The sequence below is a fragment of the Camelina sativa genome, chromosome 4, assembly GCF_030686135.1.
Source record: "Camelina sativa cultivar CO46 ecotype springtype chromosome 4, ASM3068613v1".
Classification (NCBI taxonomy): Eukaryota; Viridiplantae; Streptophyta; class Magnoliopsida; order Brassicales; family Brassicaceae; genus Camelina; species Camelina sativa.
This window is the reverse complement of record NC_141883.1, coordinates 14,395,527-14,414,967: the sequence shown is the minus strand read 5'-3', so window position 1 is coordinate 14,414,967 and position 19,441 is coordinate 14,395,527.

Genomic DNA, 19,441 nt, shown 5'->3' with positions numbered 1-19,441 from the left:
AAGAGCTCAGGTTGAATTTGGAGTGTTTAGACACCACTTTTACCCATTTTGTCCCGAAACAGGCTAAAACCGAGACAACATTGATTCTAAGCAGTAAACAGCATTGTTACTGTTTCTAGGGTCAAAATGTGTGAAAATTCAATGCATTTGACTAATTATAAAAGTTCGGGATGAATTTGGAGTGTTTAGACAACACTTGAACCCATTTTGTCCCGAAACAGCCTAAAACCGAGAAAACATTGATTCAAAGCAGTAAACAGCTTTATTACTGTTTCTAGGGTCAGAATGTGTGACAAACCAATGCATTTGACTAATTGTAAGAGTTCGGGATGAATTTGGAGTGTTTAGACAACACTCAAACCCGTTATATCCCAAAATAGGCATAAACCGAGAAAACAGGCTAAAACCGAGAGAAAAAATTGATTCGAAGCAGTAAGCAGCTTTGTTACTCTTTCTAGGGTCAAAATAGGTAACAATATAATGCATTTGACTAATTATAAGAGTTTGGGTTGAATTTCGAGTGTTTAGACACCAATTGTACCCATTTTGTCCTGAAACAGATTAAAACCGAGACAACATTGATTCAAAGCAGTAAAAAGCTTTCTTACTGTTTGTGGGGTCTGAATGTGTGACAAACCAATGCATTTGACTGATTGTAAGAGTTCGGGATGAATTTGGAGTGTTTAGAGAAAACTTAAACCCGTTATATCCTAAAATAGGCATAAACCGAGAAAACAGGCTAAAACCGAGAGAAAACTTTGATTCGAAGCAGTAAACAGCTATGTTACTCTTTCTAGGGTCAAAATATATAACAATCCAATGCATTTGACTAATTATAAGAGCTTGGGTTGAATTTGGAATGTTTGGACACCACTTTTACCCATTTTGTCCCAAAAGAGGCTAAAACCGAGAAAATTTTGATTCTAAGCAGTAAACAGCATTGTTACTGTTTCTACGGTTAGAATGTGTGAAAATTCAATGCATTTGACTAATTATAAAAGTTCGGGATGAATTTGGAGTGTTTAGACAACACTTGAACCCATTTTGTCCTGAAACAGCCTAAAACCGAGAAAACATTGATTCAAAGCAGTAAACAGCTTTATTACTGTTTCTAGGGTCAGAATGTGTGACAAACCAATGCATTTGACTAATTGTAAGAGTTCGGGATGAATTTGGAGTGTTTAGACAAAACTTAAACCTGTTATATCCGAAAATGGGCATAAACCGAGAAAACAGGCTAAAACCAAGAGAAAAAATTGATTCGAAGCAGTAAGCAGCTTTGTTACTCTTTCTAGGGTCAAAATAGGTAACAATCCAATGCATTTGAATAATTATAAGAGTTTGGGTTGAATTTCGAGTGTTTAGACACCAATTGTACCCATTTTGTCCTGAAACAGATTAAAACCGAGTAAACATTGATTCAAAGCAGTAAAAAGCTTTCTTACTGTTTGTGGGGTCTGAATGTGTGACAAACCAATGCATTTGACTGATTGTAAGAGTTCGGGATGAATTTGGAGTGTTTAGAGAAAACTTAAACCCGTTATATCCTAAAATAGGCATAAACCGAGAAAACAGGCTAAAACCGAGAGAAAACTTTGATTCGAAGCAGTAAACAGCTATGTTACTCTTTCTAGGGTCAAAATATATAACAATCCAATGCATTTGACTAATTATAAGAGCTTGGGTTGAATTTGGAATGTTTGGACACCACTTTTACCCATTTTGTCCCAAAACAGGCTAAAACCGAGAAAATTTTGATTCTAAGCAATAAACAGCTTTGTTACTGTTTCTAGGGTTAGAATGTGTGCCAATTCAATGCATTTGACTTATTGTAAGAGTTCGGAATGAATTTGGAGTGTTTAGACACCACTTAAACCCATTTTGTCCCGAAATAGGCTAAAACCGAGAAAACATTGATTCAAAGCAGTAAACAGCTTTGTTACAGTTTCTAGGGTCAGATTGTGTGACAAACCAATGCATTTGACTAATTGTAAGAGTTCGGGATGAATTTGGAGTGTTTAGACAACACTTAAACCCGTTATATCCTAAAATAGGCATAAACCGAGAAAACAGGCTAAAACCGAGAGAAAACATTGATTCGAAGCAGTAAACAACTATGTTACTCTTTCTATTGTCAAAATCTGTAACAATCCAATGCATTTGACTATTTATAAGAGCTCAGGTTGAATTTGGAGTGTTTAGACACCACTTTTACCCATTTTGTCCCGAAACAGGCTAAAACCGAGAAAACATTGATTCTAAGCAGTAAACAGCATTGTTACTGTTTCTAGGGTCAAAATGTGTGAAAATTCAATGCATTTGACTAATTATAAAAGTTCGGGATGAATTTGGAGTGTTTAGACAACACTTGAACCCATTTTGTCCCGAAACAGCCTAAAACCGAGAAAACATTGATTCAAAGCAGTAAACAGCTTTATTACTGTTTCTAGGGTCAGAATGTGTGACAAACCAATGCATTTGACTAATTGTAAGAGTTCGGGATGAATTTGGAGTGTTTAGACAACACTCAAACCCGTTATATCCCAAAATAGGCATAAACCGAGAAAACAGGCTAAAACCGAGAGACAAAATTGATTCGAAGCAGTAAGCAGCTTTGTTACTCTTTCTAGGGTCAAAATAGGTAACAATATAATGCATTTGACTAATTATAAGAGTTTGGGTTGAATTTCGAGTGTTTAGACACCAATTGTACCCATTTTGTCCTGAAACAGATTAAAACCGAGACAACATTGATTCAAAGCAGTAAAAAGCTTTCTTACTGTTTGTGGGTTCTGAATGTGTGACAAACCAATGCATTTGACTGATTGTAAGAGTTCGGGATGAATTTGGAGTGTTTAGAGAAAACTTAAACCCGTTATATCCTAAAATAGGCATAAACCGAGAAAACAGGCTAAAACCGAGAGAAAACTTTGATTCGAAGCAGTAAACAGCTATGTTACTCTTTCTAGGGTCAAAATATATAACAATCCAATGCATTTGACTAATTATAAGAGCTTGGGATGAATTTGGAATGTTTGGACACCACTTTTACCCATTTTGTCCCAAAAGAGGCTAAAACCGAGAAAATTTTGATTCTAAGCAATAAACAGCTTTGTTACTGTTTCTACGGTTAGAATGTGTGCCAATTCAATGCATTTGACTTATTGTAAGAGTTCGGAATGAATTTGGAGTGTTTAGACACCACTTAAACCCATTTTGTCCCGAAATAGGCTAAAACCGAGAAAACATTGATTCGAAGCAGTAAACAGCTTTGTTACAGTTTCTAGGGTCAGATTGTGTGACAAACCAATTCATTTGACTAATTGTAAGAGTTCGGGATGAATTTGGAGTGTTTAGACAAAACTTAAACCTGTTATATCCGAAAATGGGCATAAACCGAGAAAACAGGCTAAAACCAAGAGAAAAAATTGATTCGAAGCAGTAAACAGCTTTGTTACTCTTTCTAGGGTCAAAATAGGTAACAATCCAATGCATTTGAATAATTATAAGAGTTTGGGTTGAATTTCGAGTGTTTAGACACCAATTGTACCCATTTTGTCCTCAAAGAGACTAAAACCGAGACAACATTGATTCAAAGCAGTAAACAGTTTTGTTACTGTTTCTAGGGTCAAAATGTGTAAAAATTTAATGCATTTGACTAATTATAAAAGTTCGGGATGAATTTGGAGTGTTTAGGCAACACTTGAACCCATTTTGTCCCGAAACAGGCTTAAACCGAGAAAACATTGATTCAAAGTACTAAACAGCTTTGTTACTGTTTCTAGGGTCAGAATGTGTGACAAACCAATGCATTTGACTAATTGTAAGAGTCCGGGATGAATTTGGAGTGTTTAGACAAAACTTAAACCTGTTATATCCCAAAATGGGCATAAACCGAGAAAAAAGGCTAAAACCGAGAGAAAACATTGATTCAAAGCTGTAAACAGCTTTGTTACTCTTTTCAGGGTCAAAATATGTAACAATCCAATGCATTTGACTAATTATAAGACCTCGGGTTGAATTTGGAGTGTTTAGACACCACTTTTACCCATTTTGTCCTGAAACAGGCTAAAACCAAGAAAACATTGATTCTAAGCAGTAAACAGCTTTGTTACAGTTTCTAGGGTCCGAAGGTGTGCCAATCCAATGCATTTGACTTATTGTAAGAGTTTGGAATGAATTTGGAGTGTTTAGACACCACTTATACCCATTTTATCCCGAAACAAGCTAAACCGATAAAACATTGTATCGAAGCAGTAAACAGTTTTGTTACTGTTTCTAGGGTCAAAATATGTAAAAATTTAATGCATTTGACTAATTATAAAAGTTCGGGATGAATTTGGAGTGTTTAGGCAACACTTGTACCCATTTTGTCCTGAAACAGACTTAAACCGAGAAAACATTGATTCAGAGTACTAAACAGCTTTGTTACTGTTTCTAGGGTCAGAATGTGTGACAAACCAATGCATTTGACTAATTGTAAGAGTTCCAGATGAATTTGGAGTGTTTAGATAACATTTAAACCCGTTATATCCCAAAATAGGCATAAACCGAGAAAACTGGCTAAAACCGAGAGAAAAAATTGATTCGAAGCAGTAAACAGCTTTGTTACTCTTTCTAGGGTCAAAAAAGGTAACAATCCAATGCATTTGACTAATTATAAGAGTTTGGGTTGAATTTCGAGTGTTTAGACACTAATTGTACCCATTTTGTCCTGAAACAGACTAAAAATGAGACAACATTGATTCAAAGCAGTAAAAAGCTTTGTTACTGTTTCTGGGGTCTCAATGTGTGACAAACCAATGCATTTGACTGATTGTAAGAGTCCGGGATGAATTTGGAGTGTTTAGACAAAACTTAAACCTGTTATATCCCAAAATGGGCATAAACCGAGAAAACAGGCTAAAACCGAGAGAAAACATTGATTCAAAGCTGTAAAAAGTTTTGTTACTGTTTCTGGGGTCAGAATGTGTGACAAACCATTGCATTTGACTAATTGTCAGAGTTCGGGATGAATTTGGAGTGTTTAGACAACACTTAAACCCGTTATATCCTAAAATAGGCATAAACCGAGAAAACAGGCTAAAACCGAGAGAAAACATTGATTCGAAGCAGTAAACAGCTATGTTACTCTTTCTATTGTCAAAATCTGTAACAATCCAATGCATTTGACTATTTATAAGAGCTCAGGTTGAATTTGGAGTGTTTAGACACCACTTTTACCCATTTTGTCCCGAAACAGGCTAAAACCGAGAAAACATTGATTCTAAGCAGTAAACAGCATTGTTACTGTTTCTAGGGTCAAAATGTGTGAAAATTCAATGCATTTGACTAATTATAAAAGTTCGGGATGAATTTGGAGTGTTTAGACAACACTTGAACCCATTTTGTCCCGAAACAGCCTAAAACCGAGAAAACATTGATTCAAAGCAGTAAACAGCTTTATTACTGTTTCTAGGGTCAGAATGTGTGACAAACCAATGCATTTGACTAATTGTAAGAGTTCGGGATGAATTTGGAGTGTTTAGACAACACTAAAACCCGGTATATCCCAAAATAGGCATAAACCGAGAAAACAAGCTAAAACCGAGAGAAAAAATTGATTCGAAGCAGTAAGCAGCTTTGTTACTCTTTCTAGGGTCAAAATAGGTAACAATATAATGCATTTGACTAATTATAAGAGTTTGGGTTGAATTTCGAGTGTTTAGACACCAATTGTACCCATTTTGTCCTGAAACAGATTAAAACCGAGACAACATTGATTCAAAGCAGTAAAAAGCTTTGTTACTGTGTGTGGGGTCTGAATGTGTGACAATTCAATGCATTTTAACTGATTGTAAGAGTTCGGGATGAATTTGGAGTGTTTAGACAAAACTTAAACCCGTTATATCCTAAAATAGGCATAAACCGAGAAAATAGGCTAAAACCGAGAGAAAACTTTGATTCGAAGCAGTAAACAACTATCTTACTCTTTCTAGGGTCAAAATATATAACAATCCAATGCATTTGACTAATTATAAGAGCTTGGGTTGAATTTGGAATGTTTGGACACCACTTTTACCCATTTTGTCCCAAAACAGGCTAAAACCGAGAAAATTTTGATTCTAAGCAATAAACAGCTTTGTTACTGTTTCTAGGGTTAGAATGTGTACCAAACCCATGCATTTGACTAATTGTAACAGGTCCAGATGAATTTGCAGTGTTTAGACAACATTTAAACCCGTTATATCCCAAAATAGGCATAAACCGAGAAAACTGGCTAAAACCGAGAGAAAAAATTGATTCGAAGCAGTAAACAGCTTTGTTACTCTTTCTAGGGTCAAAATAGGTAACAATCCAATGCATATGACTAATTATAAGAGTTTGGGTTGAATTTCGAGTGTTTAGACACTAATTGTACCCATTTTGTCCTGAAACAGACTAAAACCAAGACAACATTAATTCAAAGCAGTAAAAAGCTTTGTTACTGTTTCTGGGGTCTCAATGTGTGACAAACCAATGCATTTGACTGATTGTAAGAGTCCGGGATGAATTTGGAGTGTTTAGACAAAACTTAAACCTGTTATATCCCAAAATGGGCATAAACCGAGAAAACAGGCTAAAACCGAGAGAAAACATTGATTCAAAGCTGTAAAAAGTTTTGTTACTGTTTCTGGGGTCAGAATGTGTGACAAACCATTGCATTTGACTAATTGTCAGAGTTCGGGATGAATTTGGAGTGTTTAGACAACACTTAAACCCGTTATATCCTAAAATAGGCATAAACCGAGAAAACAGGCTAAAACCGAGAGAAAACATTGATTCGAAGCAGTAAACAGCTATGTTACTCTTTCTTTTTTCAAAATCTGTAACAATCCAATGCATTTGACTATTTATAAGAGCTCAGGTTGAATTTGGAGTGTTTAGACACCACTTTTACCCATTTTGTCCCGAAACAGGCTAAATCCGAGAAAACATTGATTCTAAGCAGTAAACAGCATTGTTACTGTTTCTAGGGTCAAAATGTGTGAAAATTCAATGCATTTGACTAATTATAAAAGTTCGGGATGAATTTGGAGTGTTTAGACAACACTTGAACCCATTTTGTCCCGAAACAGCCTAAAACCGAGAAAACATTGATTCAAAGCAGTAAACAGCTTTATTACTGTTTCTAGGGTCAGAATGTGTGACAAACCAATGCATTTGACTAATTGTAAGAGTTCGGGATGAATTTGGAGTGTTTAGACAACACTAAAACCCGTTATATCCCAAAATAGGCATAAACCGAGAAAACAAGCTAAAACCGAGAGAAAAAATTGATTCGAAGCAGTAAGCAGCTTTGTTACTCTTTCTAGGGTCAAAATAGGTAACAATATAATGCATTTGACTAATTATAAGAGTTTGGGTTGAATTTCGAGTGTTTAGACACCAATTGTACCCATTTTGTCCTGAAACAGATTAAAACCGAGACAACATTGATTCAAAGCAGTAAAAAGCTTTGTTACTGTGTGTGGGGTATGAATGTGTGACAATTCAATGCATTTTAACTGATTGTAAGAGTTCGGGATGAATTTGGAGTGTTTAGACAAAACTTAAACCCGTTATATCCTAAAATAGGCATAAACCGAGAAAACAGGCTAAAACCGAGAGAAAACTTTGATTCGAAGCAGTAAACAACTATGTTACTCTTTCTAGGGTCAAAATATATAACAATCCAATGCATTTGACTAATTATAAGAGCTTGGGTTGAATTTGGAATGTTTGGACACCACTTTTACCCATTTTGTCCCAAAACAGGCTAAAACCGAGAAAATTTTGATTCTAAGCAATAAACAGCTTTGTTACTGTTTCTAGGGTTAGAATGTGTACCAAACCCATGCATTTGACTAATTGTAACAGGTCCAGATGAATTTGCAGTGTTTAGACAACATTTAAACCCGTTATATCCCAAAATAGGCATAAACCGAGAAAACTGGCTAAAACCGAGAGAAAAAATTGATTCGAAGCAGTAAACAGCTTTGTTACTCTTTCTAGGGTCAAAATAGGTAACAATCCAATGCATATGACTAATTATAAGAGTTTGGGTTGAATTTCGAGTGTTTAGACACTAATTGTACCCATTTTGTCCTGAAACAGACTAAAACCAAGACAACATTAATTCAAAGCAGTAAAAAGCTTTGTTACTGTTTCTGGGGTCTCAATGTGTGACAAACCAATGCATTTGACTGATTGTAAGAGTCCGGGATGAATTTGGAGTGTTTAGACAAAACTTAAACCTGTTATATCCCAAAATGGGCATAAACCGAGAAAACAGGCTAAAACCGAGAGAAAACATTGATTCAAAGCTGTAAAAAGTTTTGTTACTGTTTCTGGGGTCAGAATGTGTGACAAACCATTGCATTTGACTAATTGTCAGAGTTCGGGATGAATTTGGAGTGTTTAGACAACACTTAAACCCGTTATATCCTAAAATAGGCATAAACCGAGAAAACAGGCTAAAACCGAGAGAAAACATTGATTCGAAGCAGTAAACAGCTATGTTACTCTTTCTATTGTCAAAATCTGTAACAATCCAATGCATTTGACTATTTATAAGAGCTCAGGTTGAATTTGGAGTGTTTAGACACCACTTTTACCCATTTTGTCCCGAAACAGGCTAAAACCGAGAAAACATTGATTCTAAGCAGTAAATAGCATTGTTACTGTTTCTAGGGTCAAAATGTGTGAAAATTCAATGCATTTGACTAATTATAAAAGTTCGGGATGAATTTGGAGTGTTTAGACAACACTTGAACCCATTTTGTCCCGAAACAGCCTAAAACCGAGAAAACATTGATTCAAAGCAGTAAACAGCTTTATTACTGTTTCTAGGGTCAGAATGTGTGACAAACCAATGCATTTGACTAATTGTAAGAGTTCGGGATGAATTTGGAGTGTTTAGACAACACTAAAACCCGTTATATCCCAAAATAGGCATAAACCGAGAAAACAAGCTAAAACCGAGAGAAAAAATTGATTCGAAGCAGTAAGCAGCTTTGTTACTCTTTCTAGGGTCAAAATAGGTAAAAATATAATGCATTTGACTAATTATAAGAGTTTGGGTTGAATTTCGAGTGTTTAGACACCAATTGTACCCATTTTGTCCTGAAACAGATTAAAACCGAGACAACATTGATTCAAAGCAGTAAAAAGCTTTGTTACTGTGTGTGGGGTCTGAATGTGTGACAATTCAATGCATTTTGACTGATTGTAAGAGTTCGGGATGAATTTGGAGTGTTTAGACAAAACTTAAACCCGTTATATCCTAAAATAGGCATAAACCGAGAAAACAGGCTAAAACCGAGAGAAAACTTTGATTCGAAGCAGTAAACAACTATGTTACTCTTTCTAGGGTCAAAATATAACAATCCAATGCATTTGACTAATTATAAGAGCTTGGGTTGAATTTGGAATGTTTGGACACCACTTTTACCCATTTTGTCCCAAAACAGGCTAAAACAGAGAAAATTTTGATTCTAAGCAATAAACAGCTTTGTTACTGTTTCTAGGGTTAGAATGTGTGCCAAACCCATGCATTTGACTAATTGTAACAGGTCCAGATGAATTTGCAGTGTTTAGACAACATTTAAACCCGTTATATCCCAAAATAGGCATAAACCGAGAAAACTGGCTAAAACCGAGAGAAAAAATTGATTCGAAGCAGTAAACAGCTTTGTTACTCTTTCTAGGGTCAAAATAGGTAACAATCCAATGCATATGACTAATTATAAGAGTTTGGGTTGAATTTCGAGTGTTTAGACACTAATTGTACCCATTTTGTCCTGAAACAGACTAAAACCAAGACAACATTAATTCAAAGCAGTAAAAAGCTTTGTTACTGTTTCTGGGGTCAGAATGTGTGACAAACCATTGCATTTGACTAATTGTCAGAGTTCGGGATGAATTTGGAGTGTTTAGACAACACTTAAACCCGTTATATCCTAAAATAGGCATAAACCGAGAAAACAGGCTAAAACCGAGAGAAAACATTGATTCGAAGCAGTAAACAGCTATGTTACTCTTTCTATTGTCAAAATCTGTAACAATCCAATGCATTTGACTAATTGTCAGAGTTCGGGATGAATTTGGAGTGTTTAGACAACACTTAAACCCGTTATATCCTAAAATAGGCATAAACCGAGAAAACATTGATTCTAAGCAGTAAACAGCATTGTTACTGTTTCTAGGGTCAAAATGTGTGAAAATTCAATGCATTTGACTAATTATAAAAGTTCGGGATGAATTTGGAGTGTTTAGACAACACTTGAACCCATTTTGTCCCGAAACAGCCTAAAACCGAGAAAACATTGATTCAAAGCAGTAAACAGCTTTATTACTGTTTCTAGGGTCAGAATGTGTGACAAACCAATGCATTTGACTAATTGTAAGAGTTCGGGATGAATTTGGAGTGTTTAGACAACACTAAAACCCGTTATATCCCAAAATAGGCATAAACCGAGAAAACAAGCTAAAACCGAGAGAAAAAATTGATTCGAAGCAGTAAGCAGCTTTGTTACTCTTTCTAGGGTCAAAATAGGTAACAATATAATGCATTTGACTAATTATAAGAGTTTGGGTTGAATTTCGAGTGTTTAGACACCAATTGTACCCATTTTGTCCTGAAACGGATTAAAACCGAGACAACATTGATTCAAAGCAGTAAAAAGCTTTGTTACTGTGTGTGGGGTCTGAATGTGTGACAATTCAATGCATTTTGACTGATTGTAAGAGTTCGGGATGAATTTGGAGTGTTTAGACAAAACTTAAACCCGTTATATCCTAAAATAGGCATAAACCGAGAAAACAGGCTAAAACCGAGAGAAAACTTTGATTCGAAGCAGTAAACAACTATGTTACTCTTTCTAGGGTCAAAATATATAACAATCCAATGCATTTGACTAATTATAAGAGCTTGGGTTGAATTTGGAATGTTTGGACACCACTTTTACCCATTTTGTCCCAAAACAGGCTAAAACCGAGAAAATTTTGATTCTAAGCAATAAACAGCTTTGTTACTGTTTCTAGGGTTAGAATGTGTGCCAAACCCATGCATTTGACTAATTGTAACAGGTCCAGATGAATTTGCAGTGTTTAGACAACATTTAAACCCGTTATATCCCAAAATAGGCATAAACCGAGAAAACTGGCTAAAACCGAGAGAAAAAATTGATTCGAAGCAGTAAACAGCTTTGTTACTCTTTCTAGGGTCAAAATAGGTAACAATCCAATGCATATGACTAATTATAAGAGTTAGGGTTGAATTTCGAGTGTTTAGACACTAATTGTACCCATTTTGTCCTGAAACAGACTAAAACCAAGACAACATTAATTCAAAGCAGTAAAAAGCTTTGTTACTGTTTCTGGGGTCTCAATGTGTGACAAACCAATGCATTTGACTGATTGTAAGAGTCCGGGATGAATTTGGAGTGTTTAGACAAAACTTAAACCCGTTATATCCTAAAATAGGCATAAACCGAGAAAACAAGCTAAAACCGAGAGAAAACATTGATTCGAAGCAGTAAACAGCTATGTTACTCTTTCTAGGGTCAAATTATATAACAATCCAATGCATTTGACTAATTAAAAGAGCTCGGGTTGAATTTGGAGTGTTTAGACACCACTTTTACCCATTTTGTCCTGAAACAGGCTAAAACCGAGAAAAAATTGATTCTAAGCAGTAAACAGCTTTGTTACTGTTTCTAGGGTCAGAATGTGTGCCAATCCAATGCATTTGACTTATTGTAATAGTTCGGAATGAATTTGGAGTGTTTAGACACCACTTATACCCATTTTGTCCCGAAACAAGCTAAACCGATAAAACATTGTATCGAAGCAGTAAACAGCTTTGTTACTGTTTCTAGGGTCAAAATGTGTAAAAATTCAATGCATTTGACTAATTATAAAAGTTTGGGATGAATTTGGAGTGTTTAGACAACACTTGAACCCATTTTGTCCCGAAACAGGCTAAAACCGAGAAAACATTGATTCAAAGCAGTAAACAGCTTTGTTACTGTTTCTAGGGTCAGAATGTGTGACAAACCAATGCATTTGACTAATTGTAAGAGTTCCGGATGAATTTGGAGTATTTAGACAACATTTAAACCCGTTAAATCCCAAAATAGGCATAAACCGAGAAAACTGGCTAAAACCGAGAGAAAAAATTGATTCGAAGCAGTAAACAGCTTTGTTACTCTTTCTAGGGTCAAAATAGGTAACAATCCAATGCATTTGACTAATTATAAGAGTTTGGGTTGAATTTAGAGTGTTTAGACACCAATTATACCCATTTTGTCCCGAAACAGGCTAAAACCGAGAAAACATTGATTCAAAGCAGTAAAAAGCTTTGATACTGTTTCTGGGGTCAGAATGTGTGACAAACCATTGCATTTGACTAATTTTCAGGTTCGGGATGAATTTGGAGTGTTTAGACAACACTTAAACCCGTCATATCCTATAATAGGCATAAACCGAGAAAACAAGCTAAAACCGAGAGAAAACATTGATTCGAAGCAGTAAACAGCTATGTTACTCTTTCTATTGTCAAATCTGTAACAATCCAATGCATTTGACTATTTATAAGAGCTCAGGTTGAATTTGGAGTGTTTAGACACCACTTTTACCCATTTTGTCCCGAAACAGGCTAAAACCGAGAAAACATTGATTCTAAGCAGTAAACAGCATTGTTACTGTTTCTATGGTCAAAATGTGTGAAAATTCAATGCATTTGACTAATTATAAAAGTTCGGGATGAATTTGGAGTATTTAGACAACACTTGAACCCATTTTGTCCCGAAACAGGCTAAAACCGAGAAAACATTGATTCAAAGCAGTAAACAGCTTTGTTACTGTTTCTAGGGTCAGAATGTGTGACAAACCAATGCATTTGACTAATTGTAAGAGTTCCGGATGAATTTGGAGTATTTAGACAACATTTAAACCCGTTAAATCCCAAAATAGGCATAAACCGAGAAAACTGGCTAAAACCGAGAGAAAAAATTGATTCGAAGCAGTAAACAGCTTTGTTACTCTTTCTAGGGTCAAAATAGGTAACAATCCAATGCATTTGACTAATTATAAGAGTTTGGGTTGAATTTAGAGTGTTTAGACACCAATTATACCCATTTTGTCCCGAAACAGGCTAAAACCAAGAAAACATTGATTCAAAGCAGTAAAAAGCATTGTTACTGTTTCTGGGGTCAGAATGTGTGACAAACCATTGCATTTGACTAATTGTCAGAGTTCGGCATGAATTTGGAGTGTTTAGACAAAACTTAAACCCGTTATATCCTATAATAGGCATGAACAGAGAAAACAGGCTAAAACCGAGAAAAAACATTGATTCGAAGCAGTAAACAGCTATGTTACTCTTTCTATTGTCAAAATCTGTAACAATCCAATGCATTTGACTATTTATAAGAGCTCAGGTTGAATTTGGAGTGTTTAGACACCACTTTTACCCATTTTGTCCCGAAACAGGCTAAAACCGAGAAAACATTGATTCTAAGCAGTAAACAGCATTGTTACTGTTTCTAGGGTCAAAATGTGTGAAAATTCAATGCATTTGACTAATTATAAAAGTTCTGGATGAATTTGGAGTGTTTAGACAACACTTGAACCCATTTTGTCCCGAAACAGCCTAAAACCGAGAAAACATTGATTCAAAGCAGTAAACAGCTTTGTTAATGTTTCTAGGGTCAGAATGTTTGACAAACCAATGCATTTGACTAATTGTAAGAGTTCCGGATGAATTTGGAGTATTTAGACAACATTTAAACCCGTTAAATCCCAAAATAGGCATAAACCGAGAAAACTGGCTAAAACCGAGAGAAAAAATTGATTCGAAGCAGTAAACAGCTTTGTTACTCTTTCTAGGGTCAAAATAGGTAATAATCCAATGCATTTGACTAATTATAAGAGTTTGGGTTGAATTTAGAGTGTTTAGACACCAATTATACCCATTTTGTCCCGAAACAGGCTAAAACCGAGAAAACATTGATTCAAAGCAGTAAAAAGCTTTGTTACTGTTTCTGGGGTCAGAATGTGTGACAAACCATTGCATTTGACTAATTGTCAGAGTTCGGGATGAATTTGGAGTGTTTAGACAACACTTAAACCCGTTATATCCTAAAATAGGCATAAACCGAGAAAACAGGCTAAAACCGAGAGAAAACTTTGATTCGAAGCAGTAAACAGCTATGTTACTCTTTCTAGGGTCATAATATATAACAATCCAATGCATTTGACTAATTATAAGAGCTTGGGTTGAATTTGGAATGTTTGGACACCACTTTTACCCATTTTGTCCCGAAACAGGCTAAAACCGAGAAAATTTTGATTCTAAGCAATAAACAGCTTTGTTACTGTTTCTAGGGTTAGAATGTGTGCCAATTAAATGCATTTGACTTATTGTAAGAGTTCGGAATGAATTTGGAGTGTTTAGACACCACTTAAACCCATTTTGTCCTGAAACAGGCTAAAACCGAGAAAACATTGATTCAAAGCAGTAAACAGCTTTGTTACTGTGTCTAGGGTCAGATTGTGTGACAAACCAATGCATTTGACTAATTGTAAGAGTTCCAGATGAATTTGGAGTGTTTAGACACCATTTAAACCCGTTATATCCCAAAATATGCATAAACCGAGAAAACCGGCTAAAACCGAGAGAAAAAATTGATTCGAAGCAGTAAACAGCTTTGTTACTCTTTCTAGGGTCAAAATAGGTAACAATCCAATGCATTTGACTAATTATAAGAGTTTGGGTTGAATTTCGAGTGTTTAGACACCAATTGTACCCATTTTGTCCTGAAACAGACTAAAACCGAGACAACATTGATTCAAAGCAGTAAAAAGCTTTGTTACTGTTTCTGGGGTCTGAATGTGTGACAAACCAATGCATTTGACTGATTGTAAGAGTCCGGGATGAATTTGGAGTGTGTAGACAACACTTAAACCCGTTATATCCTAAAATAGGCATAAACCGAGAAAAGAGGCTAAAACCGAGAGAAAACATTGATTCGAAGCAGTAAACAGCTATGTTACTCTTTCTAGGGTCAAATTATATTACAATCCAATGCATTTGACTAATTATAAGAGCTCGGGTTGAATTTGGAGTGTTTAGACACCACTTTTACCCATTTTGTCCCGAAACAGGCTAAAACCGAGAAAACATTGATTCTAAGCAGTAAACAGCTTTGTTACTGTTTCTAGGGTCAGAATGTGTGCCAATCCAATGCATTTGACTTATTGTAATAGTTCGGAATGAATTTGGAGTGTTTAGACACCACTTATACCCATTTTGTCCCGAAACAAGCTAAACCGATAAAACATTGTATCGAAGTAGTAAACAGCTTTTTTACTCTTTTTAGGGTCAAAATGTGTAAAAATTCAATTCATTTGACTAATTATAAAAGTTTGGGATGAATTTGGAGTGTTTAGACAACACTTGAACCCATTTTGTCCCGAAACAGGCTAAAACCGAGAAAACATTGATTCAAAGCAGTAAACAGCTTTGTTACTGTTTCTAGGGTCAGAATGTGTGACAAACCAATGCATTTGACTAATTGTAAGAGTTCCGGATGAATTTGGAGTATTTAGACAACATTTAAACCCGTTAAATCCCAAAATAGGCATAAACCGAGAAAACTGGCTAAAACCGAGAGAAAAAATTGATTCGAAGCAGTAAACAGCTTTGTTACTCTTTCTAGGGTCAAAATAGGTAATAATCCAATGCATTTGACTAATTATAAGAGTTTGGGTTGAATTTAGAGTGTTTAGACACCAATTATACCCATTTTGTCCCGAAACAGGCTAAAACCGAGAAAACATTGATTCAAAGCAGTAAAAAGCTTTGTTACTGTTTCTGGGGTCAGAATGTGTGACAAACCATTGCATTTGACTAATTGTCAGAGTTCGGGATGAATTTGGAGTGTTTAGACAACACTTAAACCCGTTATATCCTAAAATAGGCATAAACCGAGAAAACAGGCTAAAACCGAGAGAAAACTTTGATTCGAAGCAGTAAACAGCTATGTTACTCTTTCTAGGGTCATAATATATAACAATCCAATGCATTTGACTAATTATAAGAGCTTGGGTTGAATTTGGAATGTTTGGACACCACTTTTACCCATTTTGTCCCGAAACAGGCTAAAACCGAGAAAATTTTGATTCTAAGCAATAAACAGCTTTGTTACTGTTTCTAGGGTTAGAATGTGTGCCAATTAAATGCATTTGACTTATTGTAAGAGTTCGGAATGAATTTGGAGTGTTTAGACACCACTTAAACCCATTTTGTCCTGAAACAGGCTAAAACCGAGAAAACATTGATTCAAAGCAGTAAACAGCTTTGTTACTGTGTCTAGGGTCAGATTGTGTGACAAACCAATGCATTTGACTAATTGTAAGAGTTCCAGATGAATTTGGAGTGTTTAGACAACATTTAAACCCGTTATATCCCAAAATATGCATAAACCGAGAAAACCGGCTAAAACCGAGAGAAAAAATTGATTCGAAGCAGTAAACAGCTTTGTTACTCTTTCTAGGGTCAAAATAGGTAACAATCCAATGCATTTGACTAATTATAAGAGTTTGGGTTGAATTTCGAGTGTTTAGACACCAATTGTACCCATTTTGTCCTGAAACAGACTAAAACCGAGACAACATTGATTCAAAGCAGTAAAAAGCTTTGTTACTGTTTCTGGGGTCTGAATGTGTGACAAACCAATGCATTTGACTGATTGTAAGAGTCCGGGATGAATTTGGAGTGTGTAGACAACACTTAAACCCGTTATATCCTAAAATAGGCATAAACCGAGAAAAGAAGCTAAAACCGAGAGAAAACATTGATTCGAAGCAGTAAACAGCTATGTTACTCTTTCTAGGGTCAAATTATATTACAATCCAATGCATTTGACTAATTATAAGAGCTCGGGTTGAATTTGGAGTGTTTAGACACCACTTTTACCCATTTTGTCCCGAAACAGGCTAAAACCGAGAAAACATTGATTCTAAGCAGTAAACAGCATTGTTACTGTTTCTAGGGTCAAAATGTGTGAAAATTCAATGCATTTGACTAATTATAAAAGTTCTGGATGAATTTGGAGTGTTTAGACAACACTTGAACCCATTTTGTCCCGAAACAGCCTAAAACCGAGAAAACATTGATTCAAAGCAGTAAACAGCTTTGTTACTGTTTCTAGGGTCAGAATGTTTGACAAACCAATGCATTTGACTAATTGTAAGAGTTCCGGATGAATTTGGAGTATTTAGACAACATTTAAACCCGTTAAATCCCAAAATAGGCATAAACCGAGAAAACTGGCTAAAACCGAGAGAAAAAATTGATTCGAAGCAGTAAACAGCTTTGTTACTCTTTCTAGGGTCAAAATAGGTAATAATCCAATGCATTTGACTAATTATAAGAGTTTGGGTTGAATTTAGAGTGTTTAGACACCAATTATACCCATTTTGTCCCGAAACAGGCTAAAACCGAGAAAACATTGATTCAAAGCAGTAAAAAGCTTTGTTACTGTTTCTGGGGTCAGAATGTGTGACAAACCATTGCATTTGACTAATTGTCAGAGTTCGGGATGAATTTGGAGTGTTTAGACAACACTTAAACCCGTTATATCCTAAAATAGGCATAAACCGAGAAAACAGGCTAAAACCGAGAGAAAACTTTGATTCGAAGCAGTAAACAGCTATGTTACTCTTTCTAGGGTCAAAATATATAACAATCCAATGCATTTGACTAATTATAAGAGCTTGGGTTGAATTTGGAATGTTTGGACACCACTTTTACCCATTTTGTCCCGAAACAGGCTAAAACCGAGAAAATTTTGATTCTAAGCAATAAACAGCTTTGTTACTGTTTCTAGGGTTAGAATGTGTGCCAATTCAATGCATTTGACTTATTGTAAGAGTTCGGAATGAATTTGGAGTGTTTAGACACCACTTAAACCCATTTTGTCCTAAAACAGGCTAAAACCGAGAAAACATTGATTCAAAGCAGTAAACAGCTTTGTTACTGTGTCTAGGGTCAGATTGTGTGACAAACCAATGCATTTGACTAATTGTAAGAGTTCCAGATGAATTTGGAGTGTTTAGACAACATTTAAACCCGTTATATCCCAAAATATGCATAAACCGAGAAAACCGGCTAAAACCGAGAGAAAAAATTGATTTGAAGCAGTAAACAGCTTTGTTACTCTTTCTAGGGTCAAAATAGGTAACAATCCAATTCATTTGACTAATTATAAGAGATTGGGTTGAATTTCGAGTGTTTAGACACCAATTGTACCCATTTTGTCCTGAAACAGACTAAAACCGAGACAACATTGATTCAAAGCAGTAAAAAGCTTTGTTACTGTTTCTGGGGTCTGAATGTGTGACAAACCAATGCATTTGACTGATTGTAAGAGTCCGGGATGAATTTGGAGTGTGTAGACAACACTTAAACCCGTTATATCCTAAAATAGGCATAAACCGAGAAAACAGGCTAAAACCGAGAGAAAACATTGATTCGAAGCAGTAAACAGCTATGTTACTCTTTCTAGGGTCAAATTATATTACAATCCAATGCATTTGACTAATTATAAGAGCTCGGGTTGAATTTGGAGTGTTTAGACACCACTTTTACCCATTTTGTCCCGAAACAGGCTAAAACCGAGAAAACATTGATTCTAAGCAGTAAACAGCTTTGTTACTGTTTCTAGGGTCAGAATGTGTGCCAATCCAATGCATTTGACTTATTGTAATAGTTCGGAATGAATTTGGAGTGTTTAGACACCACTTATACCCATTTTGTCCCGAAACAAGCTAATCCGATAAAACATTGTATCGAAGCAGTAAACAGCTTTGTTACTGTTTCTAGGGTCAAAATGTGTAAAAATTCAATTCATTTGACTAATTATAAAAGTTTGGGATGAATTTGGAGTGTTTAGACAACACTTGAACCCATTTTGTCCCGAAACAGGCTAAAACCGAGAAAACATTGATTCAAAGCAGTAAACAGCTTTGTTACTGTTTCTAGGGTCAGAATGTGTGACAAACCAATGCATTTGACTAATTGTAAGAGTTCCGGATGAATTTGGAGTATTTAGACAACATTTAAACCCGTTAAATCCCAAAATAGGCATAAACCGAGAAAACTGGCTAAAACCGAGAGAAAAAATTGATTCGAAGCAGTAAACAGCTTTGTTACTCTTTCTAGGGTCAAAATAGGTAACAATCCAATGCATTTGACTAATTATAAGAGTTTGGGTTGAATTTAGAGTGTTTCGACACTAATTGTACCCATTTTGTCCCGAAACAGACTAAAACCGAGACAACATTGATTCAAAGCAGTAAAAAGCTTAGTTACTGTTTCTGGGGTCAGAATGTGTGACAAACCATTGCATTTGACTAATTGTCAGAGTTCGGGATG